This window comes from Caretta caretta, chromosome 24 (genome assembly GCF_965140235.1).
Source record: "Caretta caretta isolate rCarCar2 chromosome 24, rCarCar1.hap1, whole genome shotgun sequence".
NCBI lineage: Eukaryota > Metazoa > Chordata > Testudines > Cheloniidae > Caretta > Caretta caretta.
In genome coordinates, this window is record NC_134229.1 from 8,733,320 (window position 1) to 8,739,319 (window position 6,000).

Sequence of the window (6,000 nt, forward strand, 5' to 3'; positions counted from 1 at the left end):
ATCTCCACCCGCTGGGCACCGAGCGCTCTTGAAAATCTGGCCCTGCAAGCCCGTGCCTCTTCCCTCTCTAAGCAGCGTAACGCCCCCAGTTTCCTGGGGGCCGTTCCTGCTTTGCCTTGTGGTGGGAAGGCTGCTCTAGGAAACAAGTCAGCGGTCTGGGATGTGGGTGTAGGAGGTGCTGGGGGGCCAGGGCCATACCTCTACCTAGCTAGATTGATCTGGGTGTGTATTGCTCTGCCATGGGCCATGCCCTCCCCAGCTCCATGCCCCGCCCCAGAGGGAGTCAAACTTCATGGGAGTGCCATAGTCCCAGACACTGGCTGCCCCTGGGGAGTAGGAAGGGGAAGAGCCTCCCCCCTGCAGGTCTCAGTCGCAAGTGAGGCTCAGTGGCCTATCAGCAAAGCTCCTCCCAGACAGCTGCCTTTCGGCCCAGCTCAGCTGAAGGTCCCTGGACCCCGGAGACTGGAGCCCTCTTGCCTACAGCTGGGGGGAACTGACACCACTTGGGGGTAAAAGAAAGGGGCAGCTGGGGTGGTGGTGGGGGGACGCTGAGGGGACGTCTCCCTCCTACTGGCCTGCTCTGGCAAGCGGGCCCCCTGCTGACATGGCACCTGTTTTTGCCCCCAGACGTGAGCCCCCAGCACTCCCAAAGACCCCAGGGTGCAGCCCTGGGCTGGTCCTGAGATCTCTGCTGCTGGCCTGGAGGAGACGCCGACCTGCTCTGTGTTTTCGGCTCTTGGGATGCAATTTCCGCTGCCCAGTGCGGGAGCATCCTGGCAGTGGAAGGGGGGCGGACAACTTCCATTCTCTTGGTTTCTTTATACTTCAGCTTAATTAGAACAATTAAAGCAGAGTCCAAACAGAGCTCCTCAGGGACCTGCCGGCGCTCCGTCAGGGTATCCGACTGGGGGAGGCGTTCGTCAAGTACCTGAGTGTCTGCTGAGTTGCTCTGGATCCGGAGAGATGCGACTGGTGCACAGGCTTGGACGGGCTTTTCTCATCCTCTTCGCATTCCTTCCCTGCTCCCCTTCTCGTCCTCTGCTCCCCCTGGGCACCTACCTCCCCTGCTCTCCTCCCCCCCTACGCCAGGATCTTCCACCCGCCGGGTGCCCGTGTCCCACCGGCATGCTGGGCCTAGCAGCAGAGAGGCCCTGGACTGACGGGAGCGCAGAGACTGAGCCAGCCCCAGCAGGGAGCACTCTGAGGCACTGCGGGGCCTCTGGGAAACTGAAGCCCAGGAGCATTTTGCTGACTTTTCTGGGAGCGGGGTCCAGCCTTGGCTATCCGAGGATGCCAGCTCTTGCTCTGACTCCAGCCAGAGCCCCATGGATCCTGCCCTCGAGGCGGCAGGACTGGGCATCCAGAGGACCAGGGAGGAGGCTGTGGAAGGGAGCAGAGAGCTGCAGAGGGCAAGGGGCAGATGGAAATCCCAATGTCATGCCCTGCTAGGCAGTAGCCCCAAGGCCAGGGGGTCTGCTAGCTGCTAAGGGTGAGCGCCCCTCACAAGGCCCATGGGGCTCTGTGATCTCATGGGCCAAGCCCTGTGCTCCGGCCATGTGGCTGGACTGCCTGGGACTCGATCCACCGGCCCAGGGAGGACAAAGCGCTCTGGGGCTCTTCGTACGGGACGCTTGGCTCCCTCTCGCCTGGTGGCATTTCACTCTCCCTTCTCCGGCTCTCGAGTGGGGGCAGGGGGAGGAAGAGGGGGGTGCAGATCGCTGTGCGGGGACAACGCCATGCTGTCGGCACTGACTGCAGGGGGCTCCCAGCTGCACCCACCCTCGCTGGGGATCAGCAGCCGGGAGCGTGGAGCAGCAGCTGCTGAGGGCACCTGAGGTCAGGGAACGGGGACAGAAGATCCTACAGACTTGCTAGGGAGCTAGCTGCTCCCCTGGGCTTAGTGAGGCAATCCCTGGGCTGGCATCGCTCCATCAGAGGCAGTGTGGTCCAGCAGCTAAGGGCTGGGCCTGGGAATCAGGGAACCTTGGGCAAGTCACTTCCCCTCCCCGTGCCTCAGTTTACCCCCTCCTTGTCTGATTAGACCCATCTTCTAACCCCGAGACCACACTGCCTCCCACAGCAAGAAATAGAACCCAGGAGTCCTGGCTCCCAGCCCCCTCCCCACACACTCTAACCATTAAACCTTGTTCCCGCCTAACCATCAGCTCTGTGATGACTGACTGGGTTGCTGGTGATGTCACACTCCTGCCGCTTCTCTGAGCTGGCTTGAAACGTAATAGCCCATTTCAAAAGAAGTAAATGCAGCCCAGGAAAACCAGGTCTTTTCTCCTCTGAAGCATACAAGACCCAGGCTAGGCGGCGGGAGGAATTCTTTGCATCAAGTCGCTAGTAATGCTCCCGTTTTCTGCATGTCGAATGCACTGGCCACTGCGGGATCAAGCCCACCAGCTCACGCGCTGAGCTAGCTCCTATCCTGCGTGACTGGCTGCCGGCCCCAACTCGGCCTCTGCTCTCACGGTCACCCCGCTGGGTCCCTTCTGGCCTGCATGTGAATCACACCTGCATATATGGGGCGGGCCTCTCGGCCAGCAGCAGGGACTGGACGCAGGCACACCAGTGCGGAGCGCATGACCCTCGCCAGTCAGAGCCCCCCCAGCCCAGAGCTGTTGCCATCTCCCGGTCTCTGTGGATCAGGCCCAGAGCTGGCAGCGCGACAAGACACCAAACAGCCTGGTCCCTGAGCATATCTTGAGCCTGCCAAGCCAGCTCACAAACACCGATTTCCTCCAGCAGGAGGTGGCATTGCACCCACTCGCCACGCATGGAGAATGCATCAGCAGGCGGTGGCGCCAGACGGGCGAAGAAGCTGCTCCAGGCCTGCGGGTTTCACGGCTTTGCCCTGGACCCTTCTGCTGTCTGCCCGGGCAGAGAAGCTCCCTCAACCGCCTCCTGCAGTCTCAGAGGCTGGGGAGAAGTGAGTTAGTGAGCTGGGAGCAGTCACTGGGGTGGGCCAGGGAGAAGCCCCATGGTTATTAGGGACATAGGACTGGGTCATTGGGTCCAGTCCCTGTTGCGGCCGGCAACCCCATCATAGGATCCCGTCCACAAACTGACGGAGTTCCATCTTCAAACTAGGTCGTGTGCCCCGCACTGCTGCTGGGAGGCTGGTCCGGACCCTGCCTCCTCGCAAGGTTAGAAACCTGCTTTTAATTTCCAGCCTCAGTTGGCTCATGACTGGTTTATCCCCATTGGTTCTTGGGCCGACACTGTCCTTTAGCGTCAACGGCTCCTCTCCCACCCTGGGGATCCTCTGCTTGGCTGCCATCAGCTCCCCACTCAGCCAAGCTCTTTCCCGCTCCTCGCCGAGAGCAGCCCTCCGTTCTCTGATCATCGCCAGAGCCCTTCCCTGCAGCTGCTGCGGAAAGAACCCAGGCGTCCAGAGCTGGACCCAGGATTCCAGACGCGGTCTTGCCAGCGCCTCGGCCAGTGGCATGGCAGCATCCCTAATAGGGTGGGCAAACCCGCTCCGTATCCGGGGGGGGTGGGCTGCATTGGCAGACTCTTGCTCAGCCAAGGCCCAGTTTCCATCTGCAAGGAGGGGCCGGGTCCTAGGCCCCTGCTAGTCGGGGAGGTGTCAGGGCCCAAGTCCCATTGCAAGTCGGCTCCAAGCCCTGTCATTTTGCAGCGTGGACGCAGCTGGAGCCGCAGACCCGAGTCAGAAGGTCTGTGAAACACCAAGGCCTCAAGCCCCAGGTCCCACAGACCCAGGCCTAGCGTGCAGTGTAAAAAGTTGACTCCTAAGACACTTAGGGCGCGTCTACACCGCAAAACAGCCCCATGGCCGCAAGTCTCAGAACCCAGGTCAATTGACTCGGGGCTAAAAATAGCCATGCAGTGGCCCCTTCTGAGGTTCAAGCTGCAGCCTGGGCTCCGAGACTTGGCCAGGGGGAGGGTCTCAAAGCCCAGGCTCCAGCTGCTATTTTCAGCCCCTGCAAGCCCAAGTGAGTTGACCTGAGCTGAGACTCGCTGCTGTGGGGGTGTTGTAGCCTGAGTAGGGTCTGAAAATGTAATCGCTCTGTGCCTCAGTTTCCCCATCTGTGGCGGGGCTCATAGCGCTGCCCTGCCGCACAAGAGTGTACGAGGCTAACGCCGTTCGAGGTTGCAAAGTGCTCTGGTAGTACAGTGTCAGGCACCAGGTAAGAACCAAAACGAGGTAAACTGATTTCAGTCAGCTGCTTTTAGATCCCACGTCTTTAAGCAAGCAGCTGGGCAGGTTTTAATTAGCAAAGAAATAACGAGGGAGGGAGAGAAGAGACTCCAGCGCGGAGCAAATGGCAGGGAAAAGAATTTCTTCACCGTCATTTGGATTCAAGACTCCAGTTTGGTTCAGCCATCGCCCGGATACATCTGAAGCTGACGTGCAGAAGAGGAATGTACCCAAATGACACGGTACGAGGCCAGTTTGCATTTTCCAGCGGCAGTGTTCTGTACATTGTTTAAACAGGGAAGGGCTCACCTAGCACTAAAATGCAGCTACCCCTGGGGTGGAAGGGTTGCAGTTTCCCCTACCACAAACCACGTGTGGTAATGTGGGGCGCAGGGGAGATATGGGCGCTCAGTCCCCACCATAAAGAAGACAGAATCCAGCATAACTCCCCAGCGCCTTCCCAGCCAGGGCACCGGAACTGCTCTGGGGATATGGAGAGGGAAGACAGAGCCACCCACAAGAAAAGGGCAGCTGTCTATCTATCTATCCAGCCAGCCGCCCCCCTATGCACCCCTCTGTCTAACCCTGTTCACACTCCTGTATCCATCCGTTCCCATTCCCATCCCTCTATCCATCCATTTCCATTCACACTCCTCTAGCCATCCATCCCCATTCACACCCCGCTGTCTAGCCCCCCCTTCACACCCCTCTGTCTAGCCCCATTCACACCCCTCTACCCATCAGTCCCCATACACACCCCTCGCTCCATCTACCTGGTTTCTATGTAGTTCCTCTCATGGTCATGTCTGAGCCACTGTTCCCCTTTCTGTGATGACCCCAGCAAGGTAAGATCTGCCCTTACCCTTCTCCCCCAGCCCAGTGGCCCCTTCTGTCTGGTCTTCAGCCATTCACAGCCTTTGCCTGCTATCCCAGTACTGCTGGGCGTATAGTGACTTCCATCTAAGAGATGTCTACTGCGTGAGATCGGAACTGGCCACCCATGAGTCATAGGCCCTCTATTCCCAATAGCTAACAGAGATTCCCCTTTGCCCTCCAAGTGGGGCTGGGTAGGCAGGCCCTATCCTTGCTACCCCATCACCTCCACATGCAGTTGCATTGATTATAATGTTCTCATGCCAGGGTCAATCTGTCAGCTGCCCACGTGCCCCCCAACTTCACCACACGCCAGCTGGTTTCTGTGCCCCGTGGCCCTTCTCCATCCCTTGGCGAAGGGGCAGGTGGGATGCGGGCCAGCTGCCTTGGCAGAGCAGGGCACTTTGGGCTCCCTTCCCCCATCCCCCGCCGGGAGCAGGCCGGGAGCTGGGATAAAAAGAGAAGGAGCCTGCACTTGGGGGCAGTCAGTTCAGGGCCCCCCACTGAGCCGCCCATCCTCTCCGTCCCTGGTTGAAGCAGACAGATGGTGACCCCAAGGGATGCCGGAGCCCTCGAAGGAGTGTAATGAATGCCCGGGAGTTTGCAATTTAAAATCCTCACCAATTAAGGCGACAGCTAGAGAGCTTTGGGGGGGGGGGGTGCCGCTTCCCCTTTGTTCAAGAGTGTCTCCCCATCAGGATAATGTCCCCCCCCCCCCAGAACCAGAGGGGCTCTAAGCACGGTCTGTAATGTTTGCCAGGGCTGTTCGTGGGGTCCCAAATCTCTGGGGATAAAGAGGGTGAAACAGACAACGTCTTTTGTCTTCCGAGTTCTTCTTCACCCCTTTTGCATCCCTCCCTTCCCCTGTTTTCTCCTTTCTAGCTTTCACTCTCTCTCTCTAGTTCTTCGAATGGGGCAGGAAATGCTTCCCCCACTCCCTGGAAAATTTCAACAGCAAC